The sequence below is a fragment of the Halichoerus grypus genome, chromosome 3 (assembly GCF_964656455.1).
Source record: "Halichoerus grypus chromosome 3, mHalGry1.hap1.1, whole genome shotgun sequence".
In the NCBI taxonomy this organism is placed as follows: Eukaryota; Metazoa; Chordata; class Mammalia; order Carnivora; family Phocidae; genus Halichoerus; species Halichoerus grypus.
Genome location: NC_135714.1, coordinates 60,904,431 through 60,929,180, shown reverse-complemented (window position 1 = coordinate 60,929,180; position 24,750 = coordinate 60,904,431). Strand labels below are relative to the sequence as shown.

General features: G+C 43.8%; 1 protein-coding gene across 5 annotated transcripts in view; it reads right to left on the bottom strand.

The window, feature by feature from the left end:
- The window catches only part of SHROOM3 (shroom family member 3), a 300,238-nt gene that overhangs the window by 71,706 nt on the left and 203,782 nt on the right, over positions 1-24,750 (bottom strand). The window contains exon 1 of one of the 5 annotated variants that reach the window (XM_078068807.1): positions 8,354-8,740. The exons of the other annotated variants lie outside the window; for them this stretch is intronic. The gene's annotated coding sequence lies outside the window, so the exon portion shown is untranslated. Of the gene's footprint in view, positions 1-8,353; positions 8,741-24,750 lie in introns of those variants that run through there. 5 annotated transcript variants of the gene reach the window in all.

The following is a 24,750-nucleotide window of genomic DNA, read 5'->3' as shown; positions in this document are numbered from 1 at the left end:
TGTCCACAATATGCAAGATTCGTTCTGCTGTTTAGGGTAGATAATAGACATTCCATGCTATTTAAATGCCTCCGAATCACAAACCTAAATGTTTCCAACCTCTGCTCTCACCCGAAGCAGGAATCTGTCTCCCAAGCTTTCCCGCAGCTGTTGTGTTGTATTTTTGGGAAGCAGGTCTGAATGGAAGGCAAGGTACCAAAATGCAGACAATTTGTTTTTTGTTTGTTTGTTGTTTTTAAAGATTTTATTTGAGGAGAGAGTGCGAGAGCGCATGCGCAGGGGGAGGGGCAGGCGGCTGGAGAAGCAGGCTTCCCGCCCAGCAGGGAGCCCGATGTGGGGCTCCATCCCAGGACCCTGGGATCATGACCTGAGCCGAAGGCAGTAGCTTAACCGACTGAGCCAACTAGGTGCCCCCATGCAGACAATTTGGGGAAAAGTAACTGTGGTTTACAATATACCTTTTCAAGGTGTTTGTAATGATGGTTCTACAGGCTGAGTTTCTACTTGTCCCCCACATTTTTCCTTTCCTTTGGTTACTACAGGATTAGTGTAACAGGGTCTAGAGTTTTTGGGTTTTTTTAATCCAGTATGTCCCTACTCACCCCAATACTACCCTATACCCTCCAGGGGAATTCTGGACCCACTGACATATAACACAAAAGTGGGACTGACAAAATCTATGTCTTGAGTTTAGCATAGCATTCTCAAAACATCGTTTAAAAATATTACAAACTGGGGCACCTGGGTGGCTCAGTTGGTTAAGCGTCTGCCTCCAGCTCAGGGCGTGATCCCAGCGTCCTAGGATCAAGTCCCTCATTGGGCTCCTTGCTCAGGAGGGAGTCTGCTTCTCCCTCTCCCACTCCCCCCTGCCTGTGCTCTCTCTCTCTGTCAAATAAATAAAATCTCTAAAAAATACTTTATTGCTAAAAATGCTATCATCTAAGCTTTCAGCAAGTTGTAATCACTGATCACGGATTACCATAATATTATAATACTGAAAAAGTTTGAAATACTGCAAGAATATCAAAATGGGCCACGGTGCCAGGAAGTACGGAAAAGCTGTTGGGGAAATGGTGCTGTTAGGCTTGCTCACTGCGGGGTTGCCACAAACCCTTTGTAAAAAACACAGTACCTGCCCCGCATCAGGCTCCCTGCTCCGCGGGAAGCCTGCTTCTCCCTCTCCCACTCCCCCTGCTTGTGTTCCCTCTCTCACTGTCTCTCTCTCTGTCAAATAAATAAATAAAATTAAAAAAAAAAAAACAAAAAAAAACACAGTACCTATGAAGCGCAAATAAAGCGAAGTGCAATAAAATGAGGTATGTCTGTATTTAAAAGTGAGAGCAGGTGGGGAAGCGAGGGATCACTCTTCTCTGGGCAGAGCAGGTCCTTTCCCCTCCACTGAGCACTAACACACAAAAGGAGATGGCATCAGGCAGCAGTGTGGCAGGTCATGGGGCAGCCAGGCCGGCCTAGGGCAAGAAATACCCTGTATGTCACCCCCCCTCCCCTCCAGCTGCAACTCGAGCCTGCCAAGCCTGGGAAAGGTACAGAACCCATGACAAAGAGAAGGTACCGGACTGCGACCCCATGTCACGAATCCAGCCACAGAGCGGTGGCCTCAGCCCAGCCAGACCTGGCTCAGGAGGGGAGGCAGCCTCGACTCACTGTGGTATTCCAGCTGCTAGGGGGGGGTGAAGAGGTAACCATGGGAACCGACACAAAGGGCTTAAAGTTGAGGGGCAGAGACTGGAGGCAATGGTGAAGAGGCAGAGAGGGACTTAAGTGCCCTCCGTTCTCCTCACTTGAGCCATGTACGTCTATTGTGAGTCAGACTCAAAGACCAGAAGTGGAGCTCGTACACAGCAGAGCAGCTTTAAAGGCTCACGGACAGCCAGAGAGCCAAGATCCTTGCAGGGTTTTCCTCCCGATTTCTTTTTTCCCCTTCAGAGAGCAGTTTCATCTCTCAGGAAGGTTGCCCTGTGATAACGTGGCTCACGTGGGCGGACGGAGCTGGTACACAACGGCATTCCTTCACATACAGGGCTGCAAGCAACACTTCCCAATGGGACCCCTCCCCACGGCCCCGAGCCGCAGCCCACTGCCTCGGGTGGGACTTCCCCTGCTGCCCAGGGAGCTTCCCTGGTGGGTCTGTAAGGAGACAGGGCACCATTTGGGTAGTTGAGGAAAAAGTCCTGAGATTCTGGCTGTTGAGCGGCAGTGCCAAGGAGAGGCCTGGATGATGAGAATGATAATACAGAGCGTCTTGCACAACAACCAGGACGTTACGGAAGCAGCGGGTGGGGTAGATCTAGTGCAAAGGCTCTTATCTAAACAGGAAATCGTATCTATAATTTATTTAACTACATGCTCCCCCTAGGCCTCCACACATTTTTTTTTTAAGATTTATTTACCTGTTTTAGAGAGGGGTAGAGGGAGAGAACCCCTCAAGCAGACTCCCTGCTGAGCGCGGAGCCTGATGCAGGGCTTGATCCCACGACCCATGAGACCATGACGTGAGCCGAAACCAAGAGTCGGACGTGCAACCAACTGAGCCACCCAGGCACCCCCTCCACACATTATTTTAATTGGCCAATGTGACCTAAGCCTTCATTAAATCAGTAGGGTTCTCAATGTACACCTGACATTCATTCATTTTTAAAGTCTAGCTCAGGGTTCTCCAGAATCTATTGAGGAAATGCCAATGGAAATAGGGAGTACAAACACCCCAGGTCAGTTTACTTTCCCCTCTTACTGTGGCAGGGCTCTGGACACCACCTTTCACCTGGCCTTGCTTTTGGAGACCAAGGTAATACCACATCTATGTCTGTCCCTACAAGGGCTTCACAAAATCTAGGCCAAATTCTAACAGGTGGCCTAGTTCTCCACCTGTCTTCGTTCCTGGATTGACTTCTTAGTTGGAGCCATTGGGGTGGTAGGAGGGTGAAGGACAGGGCTCAGAGAGGGCCACTGACAGGCAGACTTTTGAGGGCCTGGGAAAAGAATCTGACACATTCATTACCACCACCAACCCCCCCTCCACGGTCAACCAAACCCTCCATCACCAGCGTTCACTTGCGTGCATCCCATAATGGTGGCGCTAGTGCCACTTACTGCAGTAATTAAATCTTAAAAATGATTTTACCTGAAAGGGAAAAGCAAGTGACCTCCCCTACGAGACTCATCAGTTGAGCAGCAGGATCCTGTGGAGTTCCAACCCTGGCAGCTCCATGCCCTCAGCAAACTATTTAATCTCTTGGGCTTGGGGTTTCCTCACCTCTAAAGGGGGGTAACAGGAGTGCCTACCTCACAGGAGTGTGAAGAAGATACAAGAAGACTCTCAGGCAGTGCTTCCCTCTGAGCAAGTACTCAGTAAATTTCAGAAATTAACACCCACCAGGTGCCCGGCTATTTACCTTTACATGTGTTGTGTCATTTAATGGTTAGGATGGCCTCAATCTGATAGTATTAATACCTCTTTCAAGGTATTATCATCACCCTTCTACAGATAAGGGAACTGAGGCTTAAAGATATTAAGCCCCAAACCACTGGCAGGTAGCAGAGCTCAGATTCAGATGTGGGGTGCTCAGTCTCCACAGTCTAAGACCTTTTCACTATACTGAACTGCCTTTTTATAGAAGAACATTTTGTTGTTCTTATTCTTAGGAAGATAATAAGAGAAAACCTTCGCGAGTAACTCTGATGTTTAAGAAAACAGTACCAATGGCAAAAAACAAAAACAAAACAAACAAAAACCAGGATTTAAACCTCAAGAGGCTTAAAACAAAACAAAACAGGGCGCCTGGGTGGCTCAGTCGTTAAGCATCTGCCTTCGGCTCAGGTCATGATCCCGGGGTCCTGGGATCGAGCCCCACATCGGGCTCCCTGCTCAGTGGGAAGCCTGCTTCTCCCTCTCCCACTCTCCCTGCTTGTGTTCCCTCTCTGTCTCTCTGTCAAATAAATAAATAAAATCTTTAAAAAAACAAAAAAACAAAAACAAACCAAAAAACCCAACAAGACTAGCCTAAGACAGAGCCCTCTGCTCTGAAAAAAGTTCCAAGAGAAATGGATACACATTCACACTTACAGTCAAGGTGTCTATGAACCCATGAGTGTAAAACATCTTACCAGTCATGATTGAATTCCCAGGGCTAAGACGTTCTCAGTAAATGTGTGATAAATGTTTACTGGATGAATTACACCAACCCAACAACAAAATGCCTCTGTTGGAGTTGGCAAAGTAAATAATGTCTTTTCTAAGCATTTTGTTAAACTGAAATAATTGAAGCTTAATGGATTAAGTAAACTATTATCATATTTGCCACTCTGTCCAAGGTATCCTATTGAAAATTCAAGTTAGTTTGCCCCTTTAAAAAAAAGCACAATATCAATTTGATACAGAGTTCAAGAGTTTTTGTCCACCTACATCTTTAGAAAGAGGGTGTAAAATGTAACCTTTTCGTCTGGATTCCCAGAGAAAGCTATAAGCCTGGTCTGGTCATTCAGCTTCAACAAATTTCATTAAATCAGTCCTCAAAAACAGAGGGGTTTGCCTAGTGGGTATTTCCTCTTTTTTACCTCTGCTGGCAATGAAAGGCCCCACTGGTATTTTGAAAAGGTAGGCTGCAGGCAAGAACTTTAAATTCCCTGCAACCTCAAAGAAAGAACTTACTAAAAAGAAAATACATATAATGCTAAGGAGATCAGTTAATAGGTTACAGCATCCTTCATAATCTTAAATAAATGAGATAGATGGCTTTTACAAAAAGTACAAATAATTTTATCAACACCAAAACCACATTTATATTTCTCACAGTGCATGAGATTATTAGTAGACATTTATTGAGTCCTTATTAAGCTAAGTACTTTCATTATCAAACTCAGTCCACACAACGACTCTATGAAGATGCTTCATTACTGTCCAATGCTTTCGGGTTCACAGGCATTTATTTAATCATTTCCCCAAGGCAATATGTACTGAGAGACAGAGATGGGATGTGTACCCTTGTCTAGCTCTAGAACCTATGCTTTTCTTCTTCTAATTGAACTAATGCTTTGCATACAATAAAATGCATAGGTCCTAAGTGTTCAGTTTGATGGAGCTTGATAATTGTGTAGAACTCTGCAACCATCACTCAAAACAAGACCTAGAACCTTTCCGTTGCTCCAGAAAAACCTCTTAAGTCTTTCCAATCAATCCCTCCACCCCCCCCCCAGAGGCAACCACTAACTTCTCTATCATAGATTAATTTTGCCTGTTCTAGTACTTCATAAATAGAATTGCCTATGAATTCTTCTGTGTCTGGCTTCTTTGATATAATGGTTCTGAGATTCATCTAGCTGGTTGTGTACATCAGGAGTTCATTCCTTTTGACTGCTGAGTAGTATTCCATTGTATGGATGTACCACAGTGCGTCCATTTTCTTGTTGATGGACACAGGGTTGTTTCCAGTTGTTGGCAATTATCAATAAAGTTGCTATGAACATTCTGTACAAGTCTTTTTATGGACATTTGTTTTCATCTATCTTGGGTAAATAGCGAGGCAGGGGAATGGTGGGTCATGGGGTTGGTATATGTTTAACTTATAATAAACCTAAGTGCTTAACCCCTATACTCCCTCAGAATGGCACTAGCTTATTAACATTTGATTTCTCCTCTTATAGGACAAGTTCCCTGAGGGCAAAGAACCCATCTCCATTTCCTGGGCTGCCTCCCACATAGTAAATGTTTGCTGAACAAATGAAAGACCATTGTTCTACTCCTGTTCCTTCTTTGGGCGTTACTATAGCATAAGAAAACATGCTTGGCATGCATGGAGAAATATGACAAGCTGACGGGTGTGAAGGGGAGGCAGTGCTCATTCAAGCAAAGTGAAAAACCGCCCAGCCAGGAGACTCTTGACGTCCCCATTTTCTTTTCGACAGGACCTTTCCTAGAAAGTGAACCCCTCCCAGTGACCCCTTGGGGAGAAAGTGTGGTGGCTGCTCCTGATCAAGCGACATTACGGAAAGGGAGGAAGGTGTCACTGCAATTGAGGTCACACAGTGGTTAGAATTACAGGATACTTCTATCGAACAGGGGGTAGAGAAAGCAGCAGCCCGTGAAATCCGGACCTTCTGAAAGAAACCAGCAAAAGGGCAGCCCTGCCGGCCCAGGGGAGCAGCCTCCCACAGAAGCTACAGGAATACGCCGTTTGGGCAAAAGTGCGACACAAGAATACATTTTGAAGAAAAAAAGTCAAATGTAATGTTGATGTAAAAACGTACTCAGATTTAACACACAAAAGAGGATACTGAAAAGAAAGTTGGATCCAGAGTGGAGAGAGCTCTCAGGGACACCATCCTTAGTTCAGAGGCTTACGACGCATATACCCCTCCCCAGCTGAGGCAGAACTTGTAATTCCTGTGAATCAATCAATTCATTCATTTACTTTAAATCACACAACTTACACTATATTCAACCTACAACTTCTTAGAAAGAAATTATATCATTGTTGATTTTCTATCCATAAACAGAAAAGAACTGGCAAGTCCTAGGGATAATTATAAATCTTTCTTACCAAAGGAGGATCTTTGTTTTATATAAATCAAAGCAGGGCTTCAGTGGGCTCAGGTGCTTTGGGGGGAATCTTTATACCCTTTGGTCCCAGGTTATTGAAGACTGAAATATACTTAGAATTCCTCAGTTTGGGGTTTGGAGAGGTGACCCAGTCTTCCTTTATCCAGACAGCGCTGCACTGAAAGCAGATGGATGTTTATCCTATTCTTAAAACCTCCAGGGAAGTAAATTCTCCACAACATCCCTTGGTAACCTTCTCCAGGGTTTTATCAAGCATACAGTGAAGAAGTTCTGATGTAGAAACCAATAAAAATATTAACTCTGTGAGCCTAGCTAGCTACAAGCACTGATAAGGGATGTGTTTGGGCCCTTTGCCTTAATGGTAGAGAGATGTATTTACAAAACAGACTACACAAACAGAAACCATTTGTCAGGAGCAGATGTGGGAAGTTGAATCAAGAGAAATTGCCACAATAAATTCTGTTCCATGAACCAGGTGGAGAAGTTACTGTTGGTTAGAACCTTTTTTAAAATACAAGTTTATTTCCTTGACATTTCCTAGTTTTAGTTCCTTAACCAAATTGATTAGCAATTAAAAAAATGTCCACAGCTGCAAAGTTTTCAAATGACTAGGCGTCTATGAAAAACTAGGCCTTAACATACAATATAAATGTTATTGTTATGAATAGCCGTTTACTTCTCTCTCAGTTCTGTATAGTCCACCTTTTCTGCAAATGATCATGTAATACTTTCATAATCAGAAAAAAAATTTAAGACAAAAATACCCATCAAAATTAATTAAAATGTAAACCAACTTCTGGTGCAATTGTGGGTGGGATTTAGCTATACGTCTAACACGCTTTTAATTGGAAATGATAACGAGCCTTTAAATAGTAAATAATTAGAAAGAGAAAACGCCCAGAACAATCTTGAGGAGCCTCTGTGCTAAGATTTCCTGTCGCACCCTGATAGCTCACAGCAATCTCTCCATGGAGATTATGTGCATGCGGGTGCCCATTCATGCCCAACCCAAAAGCCTCCGTGCACACGGGTTCACCACAACACTACGATTAAAAAGAAAAAAAAAGTAATGCCAAAATACATCAGGGAGAGAAAGAGACAGACGTAGCCCAGCCCCACCCCCACCCCAGGATGCTCCCTGTATTGAAATTTTATAAGTCCTCCCACGCCCTTTGGCAAAGCACTTTTATCCCTCGGGCAATTCAGAGTAGAACAAATGTCAGGTATAATTTCATTTTCATTATTTAATTTCTGCTACAGGACGGTAGAGCACACCTTTAAAAAAAAACCGCCTTAAGATTTGGAACAGGTGTGGGGGGGGTAGGCGTGTCCCTCAAAGCACCTTTGGGACCTTTCCTACAGAAACCAATCCAGTAAAATTACGAAAGGCGAGTCGTTCTAAACTCAGTAGGGGCCCTCATGCGGAGCAATTTATCAAAATTAAAATATTTCACAGATCATTTCTTCTGAAAAGTTTTCATGCTGTCAATAATCTGCAATTACTTTCCTCTTGGAGTGGCAGTTCCTGCTTCCTTAAAAAAGAAAAAAAAGCCAAGGCCCGGGAGTGTCAGGAGACCCTCGGAGCGCGCCACCTACCCCCCACCTGGCGGGACCGATCCTCAGACAAGGCTTTCCACAGTCGCCGAAGGGACAGAAATAAACACCCTTTAGAAAGCAGACGGCGCGGCACCCGCCCCCCCCCAATTCAAAGGCAGCAGTGCGCCCCGACCTCGCCGGCCGCGGGCCAGGGGGAGCGGACCGCAGCACCGCACTCACCATCGCCGCTCGCCGGGCCGCCGCCGCCTCCCGCGCCGTGCAGGACGCCAGGCCGACGCCAAGTTCAAACCTCGCCGCGGCTCCGAGGCGGCGGCGCAGGGCATCGCCGGGGGTATCGGCCGCGCTCAACAATGGGCGGCTCGGCCGCGCCCTGCGCCGCCGCGCCCGGGCTACTGCGGCTGCGGCTGCGGCGCGGCGGGTCCGGGGCGCGCGGTTCCAGGGGCCCCAATCCCGGCGCCCGGGCCCCGGAGGGTGCGGGGGCGCCCGACGACCACGCCTCCCGGCCGCGGGGGCCGCGCCCAAGAGGCCGCGCTCGCTCGGCGCTCGCCACCAGGTAATCCCACAGGAAGCCTCCCGGATTGGCCCGGGCGCTCAGGACGGGATTTGCATTTCAATGGCAGAGAAGGCTCCCCAAGGTTTGAAAACGGATTCTGGGAGTGAAGAGTCGGGCTCTTCTCGCCCCTCCGCAGGCCAAGTCGTCCGGTCCTCGTGGTATTAAGGAGACCGGTGCACATGCTCCCGGTCTCTCCTTTCTCAGCTCACAGTCAGAAAGGTGGTTTACCTCCCCCACCCCGCCCCATTTTGAAATGAAACGGAATCCAAGAGCAAAATCCCGACTTTAAGAAGCCCGCGCTCGCTTTTCAGGGCCCATACAGTTAGTAATTGATCAAATGAAGCATGAATGAAGGAAAGGTAAAAAGTTCACAGCTTGGGGGGGAGAAAAAAAGCTCACATTACAAGGAAAATAACCATCCTTTTTCTCCGTATGTCCTTTTTTCAGTATAAGTCAACCGGAGAGATCCAGGTTGTTGCTGATCGGCTAATGCTGTTGAAACCTCTCTTCCCAGCCCTTTTTTGTTTCCATGAGCATCATCTCTAGAGGAGAGGCAGGTGATTATTTCAGTGGTTAGGACTATTATCTCTCGGGAGCTTGGATTCAGCTTTGCGAACGTTTGGGTCTTAGACAATGTACACATTTGCATTTGTTTTGCATTTGTGATCTAGCTGCCCAGTTAATATTCTTAAGGAAGGTATGGTGCTTTTTTTCCCCTTTTATTTTATTATGTTATGTTAATCACCATACATTACATCATTAGTTTTTGATGTAGTGTTCCATGATTCATTGTTTGCGTATAACACCCAGTGCTCCATTCAGTACGTGCCCTCTTTAATACCCATCACCAGGCTAACCCATCCGCCCACCCCCTTCCCCTCTAGAACCTTCAGTTTGTTTCTCAGAGTCCATAGTCTCTCATGGTTCGTCTCCCCCTCCGATTCCCGCCCCCCTTCATTTTTCCCTAAGGAAGATATGGTGCTTTTAGTTTCATCTTTCTTCAGAGGCTCTTCCAGCCTCTTTCAATGGAGGTAAGATTTTTTTTTTCTTAGAGTACCTTTCTTAATTGCTCTCACATGTCATCGCCAGAGATTAAGATAACAGAAAGGTCTGAGATTGGTTTTATTTCTTCTCACTCAAGCGGAATCCCTGTTGTTAAAATTTCAGGTTCTATATTTAAGGCAGTAAATATATATACAGACACAGAGAAGAGAATGCCTAATTAGGTAGGAACTAGAAGCCTGAATTCCGGGAGAGTTGAAACCATTTGTCTTTACTTGGCCGTACTCTTTAGCCACCACAGCATCCACAGAATAAACCTCTCCTGAAATCTTTAAGGACAGGCTTCCTTCCCACCTCCAAAAAGGTACTATCCCCCTTCAAACTGGATGTTGTCTTCCATATGGTATTACAAACATGCACAAACACATACACACCTATCATATAATCAATGGGGTACCCACACACATGTTGCTGCGGGTTGGAAGCCCTGTGGAAGTGTAGTTTTGGGTGAAGGTGATGTTCACAACTTCAGCTTTAAATAAGTGGTCAGCCCTTCAGTATAGACCGCACATTGCCTCTGCCACCGTGTTGAGGAAATAAGTATTAGCTGGAAGACACAGGCAGGAGCACTGTGGGCGGAATAGAGAAGACCAGTCCTGCAGCTGCTTTTTGTTTCCTGAGTGCTCAGGGTCAGGTGAAATCTCATAAGGGTGGAACAGATCCTTCTGTTCCTGTATGAAATATCACTTTAAATTGGTGATTGAAAACATACTTTGGGTCCAAATCTTACCTCCCACACAGCCTATATTATACCACTGAAATCCATCACTATGATGAGAAATCCCTGGGCTTCCACTGTACCACAGATTCTGGAAAAATACACTTGACTTGTATCTGTAACTTAGAGGCCTTGTCAGATATTTGTAGATGAAAGGAAAACAACCTGTCTCATGGGATCAAAGCTGAGCCTGGAAATGAAGAAACCTCTGTTGCAACACGAAATGCCGCTAACGTCTCTCTGCACAAGCGAGGAGCAAGTTCCCTCACCTGGCACCTCAGTTCTCTGCAGAATGGTCTGTCCCTTCCTTCACGAAGCAGAACTGATAAATGACCGTGGAATAGTTACACATATCAAGTATAGGTATGGATTAACTCCAAGACAATTATTAAAGATGATCTCTGTAAAGTCATGCTGTCTTTCGGTTCCTATTAAAACTGTACTCCGGGGACCATGGGTGCCTCAGCTGGTTAAGCATCTGACTCTTGAAATCAGCTTAGGTCTTGGTCTCACTGTGGTGAGTTCTAGCCCCTCACATGGCGCCTACTTAAAAAAAAAAAAGACTGTACCCAGAAATGGTGCTTTCACACTAGTATCCAAAGCATTTTTTAAAAGATTAAAACAGACATATTGATCAAGAAAGAAAGCTTTTAAAAAATGCTAAGGTCTTTTTTTTTAAGGATTTTATTTATTTGTCAGAGAGAGAGAGCACAAGCAGGGCAAGTGGCAGGTAGAGGGAGAAGGAGAATCAGACCCCCCACTGAGCAAGGAGCCCCATGCTGGGCTCGACCCCAGGACCTTGGGATCATGACCTGAGCTGAAGGCAGATGCTTAGAGACACATCAGAGTGACATGTAGAAGGTCCACCAAGGTGGTGATGGCAGAGGAGTCATGAGTCAGAAACAGGGGTGGTGATAGGATGCCTGGCCGTGGTAGCACATCCAGGCACTTGGTGCTTTCACAGGCCAAATCATTTCCTCCCGTTTCTCTTAAATATTTTAACCTCTAAGTCCAAATTTCAGTATGAGATAAATAGGCTAAGCTAAAAATATTTAAAATCACATCAGATTGACTATGTCAATTCCAAATGGATTGATTCATACTGTACACACACTTAGAAGTTGGTTTGTCCCCTACAATTGTCAGGTCTTATTAGTAAGGAGAAACCCTTGAGAACGAGTATCTTTTTCAAACAAAAAGCTTAAGAAATTTAGGATTATTTCCATATATCTCCAAATTCCAGATTCAGCAATTATTCTTTGAAATATTTAATTTCAATTAGTGTAATACATTTAATTAATCATACCTTTAAAGAAACTACATATAGAAATTATATATGTGATTGGGGTTCTGAATTTATTTTTTTCACAAATTTAGCTTCTTTTCTATATTATAGTAGTATAGTTTTGAAATATACTTTGTACTTTATTAAATTAAATTTCATGTAAGGGCACCTAGGTGGCTCAGTCAGTAAAGCATCTGACTCATGATCTCAGCTCAGGTCTTGATCTCAGGGTCATGAGTTCAAGCCCCATGTTGGGCTCCATGATGGGCAGGGAGCCTACTTTTTAAAAAAATTAAATTTAACTTAGAAATAATCAACTATTACTTCTTACCAATTCTGCTTGGCATTCTTTCTATAATTCCAAATAAAGTTTTAATGTGAAAACTATAACTATTTGAATCATAAGAGTCTTTGCTAAATAAGAAGGAGAAGAAGAAGGAGAAGAAGAGGAAGAATTATTTCAATTTGCTCTTGTCACTGCCACGCAATAAGTTCCCTGGTTCATCTATACTCTTCTTTTGGCTGTGACACCTTAGAAAAACAAGGTCAATATCTGTTGAATATTGAAAGTCAGTTCTAGGGACTATTTAATGGTCAATACAAAAAACTCACCAATAGGAAAGTATACACCTGAAACATGGGTTCTTGTAAGCAAACCAGAAGACACTTAACTACAGAGAACAAACTGAGGGTTACTGGAGGGGAGGTGGGCGGGGGATGGTCTAGTTAGGGGATGGGCATTAAGGAGGGCACTGGTTGTGATGAGCACTGGGTGTTATAGGTAAGTGATGAATCACTAAATTCCACTCCTGAAACCAATATTACACTAGATGTTAACTAACTGAAATCAAATAAAAATTTGAAACAAAACAAAACAAAACAAAAAATGGACTGTGGAAAACTCAAAAGAAAAAAAAAAGAAACATGGATCTTGCTTCAGAGAGAAAATATTAGGAGAATGTTTGGGGTGCTTCCTTCTCAAATAGGTAGTTAGGTTTAATGTGGACATAATTTCTAATGTAATATTCACTTTAATAAATATTTTAATTTTTTTGAACTGCTCGCCATGTGAAAAGTAAACAACCATCCTAGTGAATAAGATGTTAAAATGGAAATTTAAAATAAGGAAGTGCATTTAAGACAAGGCCAACCCTGAGAAGTAATTTATTTCATGAAGTGGTGATTGTAACATGGAAGGGAAAATCCTGTAAGATCTTTCAGCTTCTCAGTTCCTTGTCTTCTCAGCCACCTACCTCTTCCCTCCATCACAGTCCTTTCCTGCAAATGGCGAGCCCCCAAGTCGGCTGAGTTAACAGCTTCCTCACCCCCTCTCCTTATTTAAGGCATCATCTCCTGCTCGCAGCTGGCTGTTATTGACAAGGGCGCCTCTGTGGTTTCTGTTCTTTGGGACCCAAGACTAGGGTCTCAAGTAAAGGCCTTTATGCAACCTGACTGTCACCTGGAAAGCTACATAGCGTCTTGCAGAGGTCAGAACCCAAGGAAAAGAGAAGGCAGGACTAGGTCTGTGAAACTGCACTCACTATGTGGGCCACTACAATTGCATGGCCGTGTGCATGGCTCAGGGGGGGGCAGATTCGGGATCCCGCATCAAACCTGCATTGGTCTAAATGGAAGCCAAAAGAAGAACAGAACAACAAAACTAACAGATGAGCCTCAAAGGGATCACTTCATGGACATGTAGGAGACAAAGGACATTTTCAGTTGTGGGGGTCACTGATGAAGGAACAGTCACTCATGTCAGCAGCCTCAGGTCACCAAGGAGACAAGGATGGACAGCATTCTCTTGGGAAAGTTTTGATTGAAAGATTAGAATTGCATCCTGGAAATTGGAAGCAACTAAGTGCTCATATTGGAAATGGTTAGATGAATTCTGAAGCACATAATGCAGCACTGACAAGGAAAGAGTCAGACCTAGAGGTAGTACCCAGAGATGTCCATATAGTTAAGTCAAATTATATACAACGTTTAGTATGTTTTACACAAGTCTAGAAAAACATCTGAAAGGAAATACTAAACCATTCCTGGGCAGTAGGACTGCAGGGAGAGAAATCTCGGGGGATAAACATAAATTTACCTTTTGCTTTTAAACACCTCTATAGAGTGTGGACATTTTTTAAAACAGTAAGTATAAGTTACTCTTTGAATTAAATGTTTACAATAAAAATTTCAATAATTACAAAAGCACCCTGAGTTCTGAAATATTTCAGCCAAGTAAGCTAACGTTGATAAACTGAGTCTTTGATTTCTTCCCATGCTTGCCTCTCACTTTCTCACGCTTTGTAAGACTGCAAGGCAACCCAAGGAATAAAGTCCATCTCCAAAGCTTAGACGGAGCTGTCACACCTTGGGGTGAAAACTCAATTTCCTGAGAGTCTGGGTATTGCAAGGCTAATAGGGAACGAGGGAGGAAAAGGTGGAAGGTGAAAACTGGAGAGGGAGAAGAAAGAGAAGGGAAGAGGGGAAGAAGGAGAGATGACGGCTACAGGGTCAAAGACGAGGTTGAAGGCAGGGCAGGAGGGAGAATAGGAAAAGGAACATCAGACTCCTATAACCATGAAGATGTGCTCGAACACGTATGTTAAGCACATAAGGAAGAACATACACCAGGCTGTTAACAGAAGTTACCTGAAAGAGGTGGCATGGGAAAATGTTGACCTTATTATTTTACTTTTATTGTGTTATAGTATTTGTTATCATAGCAAATAATAACTTTTTTTTTTTTTTAAGTAAACTCTACCCCCAACATGGGGTTCCAACTCAACAACCCCCAGATCAAGAGTTGCATACTATGCTCACTGAGCCAGCCAGGTGCCCCAATAATATCAAATAATAAAAATTGTAAAACTAAGGCCCACTGTAGATAAACAATTATGAAGAAGAAGGAAAACGATTCAGCTAAGCTGCCTCTGGTGGTAACTTGGGCACGTCACGGCCCACAGCATCTACCCCTCACCTGCATGCATAGTCTAATATCTGTTATCGGAGGCATTTATGTAATGTGGGATAACAAGAGTTTTCAGACGAAAATTTAATAGAAAGGAGTGAAATTCTAGAAGTTATCAGATTTATACACCAGCGGCATCTTGGATGACAATGTCTTGAAGGTAAAGAAACGTCAACCAGGCCTGCATTGGCTGATGACAACTATCACGAGTTCTGGTCGCACTGCTCATAGATGCGTGTGCTCCTCACTTGTTATTGCTGTCACCAGTGACATTACACCCATTTCTTTTCTGGACACAAGGAAATAGTTTCCATGTCTTTAATACTCTGAGAGTATCATGTAAGGAGACTCCTATTCTGGACATGATTTAGATAATACCAGCAATTCTGCTTAGATTTTGATTGACAGAATATCATTCAGGAAGTTTTAGAGTAGCCTAAGATAAGATTTTCCCATTGACCTTTTCTCCCCCCTCTCCTTCCCTTCCTTTCTCTCTCCTTGACCCATTTCAATTCAAATACTACCTGCTGAGTACCTGCTAATTGCCAGGCTTTGGGGATATCAAGTCGGATGAGGTCCTAGCCTTGACGTCACAGTGCTCATCAGAAACTCAAACATTGAAAGAAATTATTTCAGTACCATGTGATAAGAACGGTAGAGTGTGGTGATCAAGAGTATGGACTGGAGTCAAGAGCTTGCTAGCTGTGTGCAAGGTTAATTGATCTTCCTAAGCCTTAGTTTTTCCTCTAAGTAAGAATAATTACATCTGGGGGCACCTGGGTGGCTCAGTCGGTTGAGCGTCTGCCTTTGGCTCAGGTCATAATCCCGGAGTCCTGGGATCGGGTCTCACATTGGGCTCCCTGATCAGCGGGGAGCCTGCTTCTCCCTTTCCCTCTGCCGCTCCCCCTGCTTGTGCTCTCTCACTTTCTCTCTGACAAAATAAATAAGTAAAATCTTTTAAAAAAAAAAGGAAAGAAAGAAAAGATGTCCATATTGTTAAGTCAAATTATATACAATGTTTAGTATGTTTTACACAAGTCTAGAAAAACATCTGAAAGGAAATACTAAACCATTCCTGGGCAGTAGGACTGCAGGGAGAGAAATCTCCTCCCATAGGTTTTTGGGAAGACAACATGAGATAATTATTGAGCGTGTATCTGGTGGGTGCAGGAGTAACAGTGAATAGTAACTGTTCTTATTCTTTCTATTGAATCTCCTCACGGGCCTATCTTTCCTCCCATTGGGTGCCATTCATTGACCAAAGAAAGGATGAGTCAGCAGAACTCAGAGAACAAAGGAATCCAGGCACAAGTCTTAAGATTTGGGAGAATACTCAGTCAGAACCAGTGTTTCCCCCACAACAGCCATTAGAGCTTTCTAGGACTCACAAAGAAGGGCAAAGCGAGTCAGAGAGAAGTGAAGGGGAGTTAGAAGCTAGGGCAACTCTGAGTCCTACACGGGGCAAGCTGGAAGCTCCAGACAGGCTTAGGGATTTGAGAGCAGAAAGTATGTGGGCCCCCAAGCAAGAGTCTGGAGAGCGGGCTTCGTCCCAGAGTTGTTGGGAACTCAGTAAGGAATCGGAGTCAGAGAAATGTCTATGTGGTGTACCTAGGCAGGAGAGAGCTTCCCGCCTTCCACCAATCCTCCCAACCCAGGGTGGTCCGGGAGAGGCAGAACGTATCTGGTAAAGCCAAGATGGCATAGACACCGGACGGATCCGAGGAGGCTGCAGATACCACCCTCCCAGCTTGGCCGGTAAGCAGACACATCAGGCACCAGCACCGGGAGATGGTGACATGCAGGTGACAGGTGCAGCTTCACTCGGACTCCCTGTGACACACACACCCCGCCTCTGCCTAAGGCCCTCACAGCTCAGCTGCAACCTCAGGAGCTGGAGGACACTGGGAATTGGCTGATAGTTTCTGTCTCTGCTGAATGAGGTCTCAAAACAGAAATTACAGTCCGTTTCTAAAAAAGAAGCAGTTACATTCTTGCATAATTATGTTTGTGGCTCAAGATTTCTACCCACCAAACATGTAAAATGCATAGCACTGTGTGCCTAGCATGTGAGAGCTAAAAACAAAACAAAACAAAACAAAGATTGCTATTTTTATTTTGCTTAATCTATATACTGGTAGCAGAGGAGAGGCTATTTATGTCAGGGAAGGGTCCAGAAATGTTTGAGAGAGGTCCTGAAGAATGTACATGGGCTTACGGGGTAAGAAGAGGAGGGGAGAAAAAGGTCAGGTCAGAGAGTCTGAAGGTCCGGAAGCACCAAACAGCACAGGCTAACTGGGGATCTGCAAGTCCCATGGCCAGGCAGGGGCAGGTAGCGGACAGTGTAGATGGAGAGGGAGATGATGGAAGAGAAGCCTTTGGGGCCATCTTCAAGATTTGCACTTTATCCTGTAGGCAATGAGAAATCACCAGATGTTACACCGGTGTTCTGATCAGATCTGCACCTTGAAGAAGTCACAGCGATGGGGTGTGGAGGATGGACCAGGCTCCCTCATGTTGGCCATAACGCCTAAGGGGGCATCCCAGTCCTCTGAGGCCAGCACTGCCTCCTGGCTAGGGGTGCAGGCTCTGGAAGCAGAGTACTTGGAATCCTGGCCACAGGCCCTGCTATGTGACCTTGGGCTGGCCATTAACTGCCCATGAAGCGAATTCCTCATCTATGAAATGAGAGTTTAAAAACTGAACCTGAGGGGTGCCTGGGGGGCTCAGTCGGTGAAGCGTCTGCCTTCGGCTCAGGTCATGATCCCCGGGTCCTGGGATCGAGCCCCGCATCGGGCTCCCTGCTCGGCCGGGAGCCTGCTTCTCCCTCTCCCTCTGCACGCCCCCCACTTGTGATATCTCCCTCTGTCAAATAAATAAATAAAATCTTTAAGAAAAATAAATGCTTATTGAATTTTGGCTCTTATTAATTGGGCTGCACTTAAAATCACGATTAACTTGGTATGGGGAGAATGATTATTCTCTTGGATAATTATGGTAAAATCTTCAACTCCTGGTATTCATTTAAATGTTGGTCACCAAGCAAAATTTCAGGAAGAAAACCCTCATTGTAAATCTGCTCGTAAGAGGTACCGGTCAGGCCGCAATACAAACAACTCCACCTCACCGGGGATCACAGTTGTTTGTGCCGGAGGGGGTGTTTTCCTCTTCAGCTCTGAAGCTCCGAACAGGGCTGGTGTGAACTACCGGCACCAGCCCCCTCCCCTCAGCGCAGCGCCCTCCGGGAGCAAGGTGAAGGGCGCTGGCTATGTGAAGGGCATCTGACTCTTGGAGAAAGGCATGTGATAGAGGTGACAATGAGTACTGCCGACCCAGGCTCCTGAGAGGTAAAGCTCCCCAACTGACAGGTCGTTAACAGCATGGGTTCAGCGGGAGTGCAAATGCCGGCGTGCCCTTGTCACCGGGGAGAGTGTACCCGGGGAGAGCGGGGAGGCGGTGTGGGCGAGGGCAGACCAGGCTGAGCCAGCCGCCTTCTCAGCTAACCTGCACCTGCGCAGAAGCACCAACATTATTTTCTGTCAAGGAAAGCGCGTCTTTTTTTTTTAAGATTTTATTTACTCATTTGAGAGAGAGAGTGTGAGAGAGCACAAGCCAGAGGGAGGGGCAGCGGGAGAGAGGTGCTAATGTTATAAATTGGCATACAAACTGAACCACTGATTTATAGAAATCTGTTTTAATGACTAAAAGTCTCATGTTATTCCACTGCGTGCTAACCTCTGACTTTATTGTTAAAGAGCTCTTTCCCTGACCCAGAGAAGTCTTCAGAGTCACCAACAATGGTTTCTTTATAACAATACAAAGCATCAAAAACACCAAAATTCTTTTTGAAAGAATTGCCCAATGATTTGGCACTTCTTGTCTTTGCCTTGTATTAGAATTTTAGGCCTTTCAAAAAAGGACATCTTAATTTTATTCATAGCATCAAGATACCTATTCTGCTGGCTAGTTTTCTTCCTAAGACTGTGTTATATGAAATCTTGCATTTAAATATTTTATTTTATTTTATTTTCAAGACTTTATTTTTTTGAGAGGGAGAGAGTACGAGCAAGAGCGCCAGCAAGAGAGCATGAGCCAGGGGGAGGGGCAGAGGGAAAAGGAGAAGCAGACTCCCCGGCTGAGTGAGCCCGATGCGGGGCTCAATCCCAGCACCCCGGGATTATGATCTGAGCCGAAGGCAGACGCTTCACCAACTGAGCCACCCAGGCGCCCCTATATAAATATTTTAAACATTTAGATGTCATCGATTCTGCCACATACTGTTTTACGAACAACCCAAGGTGACAGAGAAGTATAACTTCAAGAGACAAAAACAAGGAAAGTTGCTAGGCTAAAACCAGTTGGAATTTTTGAAATGTAGATGACTCATTTTGATGATTTACTGCTGCTAAGGTTTAGACAATATGGTATTTAATGTCTACATATTTTTCAAAAGGACTTAAATCCTATTTGATGCTTTAGGTTTTGAAAAAAAAATCACCTTATCTTCATTTGTAAACTTATTTTTGAAAATAAAATTTTCCACTAGCTAGTTGGCAGCTTCATTGGTCTTGAAGCATTAGCTTCTCTGGCTCTCAAAAGAAAAACAGAGAAATTAAATGTAGCTCCTATTTACTTTTTTGGCAGTCTCTTTATTGACTTAAAGAAGCCAATTCATCTGCCCTTATTCTTTAAAAACCCACAAGCAATGTGGTTTTTAAAAAAAAGTCTAGCCACCAAGCACCACGATAATAGTTCATTTTCTAAGATCTCTTTCATTAGCCACAAGTCACACAGTTTTATGTTGTACTTTCACATGTAGATTCAAGCAATGAAAAAAATTTCCTTTACTCTCCAGCTGATTTGTTTTTAGCCCAACTTTCTCCCAGTAGGTGTTCAGGAAACTGTTCTACTCCAAGCCGGGTATCAGTGTTATTTCGCATACTTTAGTGCTCTTGCCTAGGAACCAGAAGATAAGATCGGAGAGAAAACTCATTTTTAAAGTTCTTGTAATCAGCACCTTTGGGAGGTGTCCAGAGCACACTTATGCTGGCCAAAGCAAGAAGGTAACAGGGTCCTGGGCAGATCCTGGCAGGCTGTTGGCTGCCATTTCTTGGTGGTAGACCAGAGAGAGCTGAGCCACCATCAAAGCCACGATTCATTTTGTGCCTAGTATTAGCCCTATATCCTGCCTCGGGCTTTCTATACCTTAGTTCTAATTTTGATAATAACATGTAAAGGTATCTATTACCAGTCCCATTTTATAGACTAGAAATGAAGCTCAGATTTTTTTTTTTAAGATATTATTTATTTAGAGAGCATGCAAGTGGGGGTAGGGGCAGAGGGAAAGGGAGAGAGAGAATCTCAAGCAGACTCCCCACTGAGTATGGAGCCCAATGTGGGGCTTGATCCCACAACCCTCAGATCATGACCTGAGCCAAAACCAAGAGTCGGACACTCAAGCGACTGCACCATCCAGGCACCCCAAGCTCAGATTTTAAGCAACTTGCCAAGGTACCACTGCGTACAACGGACAGAATGAAGAATCAGAGATCTGCCTGACTCCAAAGCCCATGCCTTGTTCTTATAACCACCTTGGATGACCAAGGTAACACTGCAGGTTAAACCACTTTCATAACCCGACAAGCTTCTGTTGTCTCCTAGCAGGTGAAGGAAAGTGAACACATCCATTGTCTACAGATAAAGTCTTTAGTGCCATTCAGAGCATCAAGGGAAAGAAAGCTACTTAGAAAAACCCCTTTTTCCTTATAAATCTAATGGAGGATGAGCAACGCCCCATATCTCTCCAGAATGACTTTCTTTTTCCTCAGTAAATGGAAAATCACTTTGTTTTCCCCTTTAAAAATTGTGCCTTTTCCCAAATGAAGGGCCTTAACTTTGCCTGATTCCATCCTTATTAACTTGGCTATAAGGGACAATTTTTCTAACTACATTTAATGAATCCAATAATCACCATTTTTGCAAACAAGCCTTGGTTTCCCTCCCTGTCACTTTATTTACTTTATTCCCCCCTGTCTGGATTGAGAGTCCTTCCTCAACCCCAATCTCTACTAAGGAAATGCTAGCAAACCTCCCAGGACCAGAAATCTGTTTCTTTCTCAATGAAACTTCTCTGATCCTTCAACAAAAGCAACTTCTCTCTCTTCTCTGAATGTTCAAAAATTCATCATTTAATCATCTACTATAGCCTTTATCACATTTTACCTCCCATAGAGTTTTTGGTGCCAAACAGAAATCTCCCCTCCTAGGCTGAGAGTGTTTCAGGAGCGGGGATTATACATCATCTCAATGCCCCTGGTACACAGCGCATGTCGGTATTGGGCAAATTAATGTTCCTAGACTATTATATGCACGGCCATCATCTCATTTTTGAGTCTAGGTTGTTCTTGTCCCCTTTCGTTTATGTAAGTCACATTCTTTCAAGACCTTTCTCCCAGCTGCTCTAGCCATTTCCCACCCCAAATTTAGGAACTGAATTTTTGGTGCTTGTTATATACTGCTTTGAAGCATTATTTGTTTTGTTATGTGTACGCCCCGTATTCCCAATGAGAGCTACTCCTAGGGCCAGTGTCTCTCTGGATGGTGTTATGATCCCTCTTCTTCTCAACAACTTGTATTTATCAAATGCTGGGTCTCAGGCACTCTGCTGTATTTAGCTTATCATATCCCTTATAGAACCCTGGCTTTGTCCCTCAGCTTGCATCAGCCCTCAGCTTTCTCTACTGTGACACAGTCCAGGGGTTTGACGACTGGACAGTGAGATTCTGGAGGGCAGAGATCACATCTTTTCTACTCATGTGGGAACTTAACAGTGTCTAGTGCAGTGCACTAGAGAACAGATCCCCAATAAATATGCCATTGCAGTTTTTTTTTTTAATTTCCTTTGTCTTGGATTAGGAGTGTTTTCTTTAAGCGTATTTATTTATTTTTAAGTCATCTCTACATCCAACGTGGGGCTTGAACTCACAACCCCCAGATCAAGAGTCATTTGCTCTTCTGACTGAGCCAGCCAAGTGCCCCTCCATCAGAGTTTTGGAACTTTGGATCTCACAGGGCACCTGGGTGGCTCAGTCAGTTAAGTGTCCAACTCTTGATTTCAGCTCAGGTCACAATCTCAGGGTAATGAGATCGAGCTCCAAGCTGGGCATGGAGCCTGCTTAAGATTCTCTTTCTCTCCCTCTTCCTCTGCCCCTCCCCCCAACTCGCTCTCTCTTTCAAAAAAAAAAACCCCAAAAAACAGAACTACAGAGTTTACAAAACAAACAGTGCTTTAAAACCCATCTTTAGAAATACCAGTGGTAATTCCAATTACTATCAAGTGAGAATCCTTCCTCAATTGGAGGAGTATTGGAACTGCCAGATTAAGAATTTGGCTATTTTTCTCTAAATCCAGCATGAGATCCCACTCTTCATTAAAAGGATTTGTTTTAGGCAAAAGAATGAAACCCTGTGCTAAGCGTCTCGACAATGAGCTTCCCACCTGCTTCCCGTCTGCCTCCGACCTTGCTCATCTCTGGTCTACATTTGTATTTGTCTCTAAAGGGAGCAATGGTCTCCTCTCCATGTGCTGGGATGAAAATATCTGATGGGAACTTACAGGCTCCCCCACGGGAAACTGTCTGAGCCCGTGATTTACATCCCTGGTTTTCTTGTTAACTAACTGCCAGCCTTCAGAAGACTGGAGCCAACTCAAGTAGGGACCCTGGCAGCTGGTGTGAACCATGAGACTGGAGACCAGCGTGTCACAGCTGCTGGAGAGTGGGGGGAACGGGGAGGCTGGGTGGGGAGGAGGGAGAAAAATGGCTTCTGCAAATTTGATGTGTGCTCTTGGTAAGGAGTATAATTCTTTCTGATTAGAGGACAACTCACCCTTGATCACTATGTTAGGGTCAGCCAGAGAGACCAGTCTGCTAAAGGTTCAAGGATAGGATTTGTTTCCTCCTTCACCTATCTTAGCATGTGTAGAAGGGAAAAGATAAGCTACTTAGAGAAATGCAAACAAGTGATCACTGTTCAAGGAAAACGTGTATGTTTTACCTTGCATAAACGTGTAAATGTTTTTACTTCCTAACATATGAGCTCATGAGAACATTATATAGAATCAGAAGAATCCATCTTTTTAGATCTAATTTAAAAACACCAGGAAAGGGGGAAATGGGGAGTTACTGTTCAACAAGTATTACAGTTTCAGTTCAGCAAGATGGGAAGTTCTAGAGATCTACCGCACAACAGTATGAGTATACTTAACGCTATCGAACTGTATACTTTAAAATGGTGAAGATGGGAGGGGGGAGGGGGGATTGGTTAGCCCGGTGATGGGTATTAAGGAGGGCAGGTACTGCATGGAGCACTGGGTGTTATACGAAAACAATGGATCGGGGAACACTACATCAAAAACTAATGATGTATTGTATGGTGACTAACATAGCATAATAAAATTAAAAAAATAAAAAATAAAAAAAATAAAATGGTGAAGATGGGGGCACCTGGGTGGCTCATTCGATTAAGCATCTGCCTTTGGCTTGGGTCATGATCTCAGGGTCCAGGAATCCAGTCCCACAGCAGGCTCCCTCCCTCCCCCTCTGCAGCTCCCCCTGCTTGTGCGCTCTCGTGAGCACTCCCTCTCTGTCGAATAAATAAATAAAATCTTAAAAAAAAATGAAGATGGTGACTTTTATGTTATATGTGTTTTTACCACAATTAAATATTTTTTAAAACTTTTTAAAAAAACTGGTGGATAAATAAGAACAAGAAGAAAGTAGCCAAATGCCTTCTGAAGAGGGAAATACATCACTGCCCCTTTGGCTGCCATTTCATCCCCGTCCCCAGCTTTTTTGTTTCTTTTCCCTTTTAGCAAGCTGCCTCACAGATATGCACAAACATCCTTTCTCTTTATGTGGACAAAAGAGGACAAAAGAGAAAGATGTAAGCGTCTGTAGAAGTGGAGAGGAAAGCTGTGGGTCTTCTTCCTCTGGAGAAATGTCTTACTCTGAAGCACCAGCTAATAGGGGATTTTTAAAAATCATGTGTGCATAATGGGTAATGCCAAAGATGTTGTTGAGGTCCACCTAACAGACTAATTTAGTTCGTACTACTGGATTCTAGGTCACAAGTCTGAGAGAGATCCAGCGAGCTAACAGGTGAGGACAGTCATGCCAACAGGCAAAATAAGGGACTTAAGAACCCCAACCCAATTTCCTTCCAAATTCTCTTCCTATCCCCACCTCCAACCCAATTTTTTCTTTCTTATCTAGTTGGGAGACTAAGCTGTTTATACTGACTGATTTATTTTAGGAAAGGAACTGCTTTTTAATCTGTCCTAGTTCGGTGTTTTTTCTTTTGGAGTGTTTGTTGATCAAAGTAACAAGCAACAAATGTTTTAATTTATGCTTCCTTTAGTTCTGCAAATTTGAAGAGGAGGAGGGCTTTTTTTTTTTTTTTTTTTTTAATAAGAGGTAATGAGGCAGAATCCTCTTAATGGCAAGGATATTTTCTCACCAAATTAAAACCCAACTATCCTTAAAAAAAAAAAATGAGATAAAAGTAGCTTTTCTTAAGGGAATAAAGACATTTTAAAGCAAGAAACTTCCCACACAGTTTGAGCTTATGCTCCTATCAATACAGGCTGAGGAGGGAGACCAACAGGATATTTTCTCTCTTTTTTTTGGTCCCTAACTTGAAAATTTACAGTAAGAGGACTCTGATCCAAATATTTAAGACAAATGACTGCTAATGCAATCATCTTAAATGCCAACAGCAGGGATAGGTTTTTGCTGTTTTATTTCTCTGAAAATATATTACCTCAGTTTATTTTAGGCAGATGAGCTCAGAGTTTTGTATGAATATCACTTCATTAATGTTAGTTCCATGTATGCAGTTCGACCAGAGAGTCTTGCTATGTTCATTTTTTTCAAAGAGGGATAAATCATTTTGACTTTCTCAATGTATCCATAATGGTACATGGAGCTCCTGTTTCCTAGATCAGAACTCTGAGAAACACTCTCCCTCAAGGGTGGAG